At 37.6% G+C, this 1,791-nt stretch overlaps 1 protein-coding gene across 2 annotated transcripts in view; it reads right to left on the bottom strand.

Annotated features, from left to right (window-relative positions):
* The window catches only part of LOC105818445 (vitamin D 25-hydroxylase), a 32,259-nt gene that overhangs the window by 366 nt on the left and 30,102 nt on the right, over positions 1–1,791 (bottom strand). The window lies entirely within an intron of this gene.

The raw sequence follows: 1,791 nt of genomic DNA, 5'->3' as shown, positions 1-1,791 counted from the left end.
AAAATTAGGGGGGCCCTCAATATAGGACATAAATTCCATATAAGAGCACCATCATCTCTAGGCATAGGTACTCAATTTATGTAGACTTTTATTTCAACATTGGGGGCAAGTTCTACAGCTGTACAAACGAGGAGGAAGCAAAGTAGGAACAGGGGCAAATTGTTCAGCTGTTTATCTCAGTTAACCAACATGATTTCTTTCCACTTTTGCTCTCCTTACCTACTCCTCTCCTTATCTATTGATTTTCTTGATAGCTATCCTGTGAAGAATCTTCCCATCTCCACCTGGGGCTTCATCTATGCATTGTCTCATTTGTGGTTCCTTCGGTGTTTTTCCATTCACCTTCTATCTTCTAGAACTTGAAAGTATTTTGAAGCACTAACATTGTCCTCCACTCCCATTCTCAAGGCCTTTATTCCTTTTTCTATCCTTACGGTTACTTCAGTGATATCTAAGAAGAAATAAGTGTGCTCACTTGCCATCTTGAATCAGAAGTTAGATTTCCAACATTCAAATTGACTGGTTAGAGAGAGGGCATTCCCATTGCACAGATGCAATGTATCTGTTACTATGTAATTTCAAGAAATAGATATTTTCCATTATGGATTACTTACTAATTCACACTGATTTATTTTTCTAAAAGTGTAGTATTTTATTTTTAGCAGAGTTAATTGACTCCAAGTAGTCAAGAGCTGACAGCATATGAAAAACAACCTTATAAGTTGTAAAACATAATATAAATTGGGTCTGAGTAAAAAGAACATTGAGTGAAATAAAGCACACCTCTGCCATGAATTAGAGGAATCACTTCCCCTGTCTGAACCCCTATTTCCTTGGCTATAATATAAACACATTAAGTGAGGTTAAGTCTCTTCTACATTTAACAGTTTATGAATCTATATCTTTTATGATTTTTGCCAGGTTTACTTTAACCTGATTAAGGATAAATGCAAACATTTCTTTACACACAGGTAAATAAAACAGCACGGTTTCGATTCTGTATAGGTTTATGGAGTTCCTAATCATACTAGATGTAATAATGGTAGCACTGAAAAGCAAAAGAAAGCCTCTTCAATTTTTACTGTAATCTAATTCACAATTCACTGAGTATAATCATCAAGCCTCCAGAACCCTCAGGCTGTAGAGTTCAACTCAGGCTTTTATAGGAGCTTTGACAGTAAGCAGGAGGTCCAGGCATGAGAGATTTCTTGTGTCAAAGAATGAAAAAAGATGAAGAAGCAACTTGAATGAGTATGTTTGTCAAGATTGAGGAAAGTAGGCTGGAAAGCTGCTTGGCCTAGCAGGCGGTCAGAGGGCAGATGAGGCAGATACTGGTCTCCTGACTTATAGTTCCTCTTCTCTTCATAATTATCCTCATTTTGGTTTAGATAACTATACCACCCATATGTAGCACATGTACTTTAGGGGAAACCAAGTCATCACTAGTTCTGGTAGCCAGGCATATGTTCAGGCTTACTGAACCATAATGCAACTCACAAAGCATAGTTTCAAGTTAATGGATGACCACATAACTCAAAACCTACAAGATACAAAAGTTTTTTGGGGGCATCTGAAAAATTCCTTTGCTCTCGCAGAAACAAATAAGGCTTTTTCCCACAGAGGTGGGCAAAGCACATGTACTCCCAGGAGCCAACCTTAACTTAAAGCTGATATCATCTGGAAGGCAGAATTGAGGGATGGGAAGAAACAAAACCACAGAGCATCTAGGCTATCTGAACCCTAAAACTTTCACACTACCTCCAAATTCACCTTTTTTTTTTGTTTGTTTTT

This window comes from Propithecus coquereli, unplaced genomic scaffold, assembly GCF_000956105.1.
Source record: "Propithecus coquereli isolate 6110/MARCELLA unplaced genomic scaffold, Pcoq_1.0 Scaffold44, whole genome shotgun sequence".
Lineage (NCBI taxonomy): Eukaryota > Metazoa > Chordata > Mammalia > Primates > Indriidae > Propithecus > Propithecus coquereli.
Note: the sequence above shows the minus strand (reverse complement) of the source record. Positions and strands in the feature narration are given on the sequence as shown.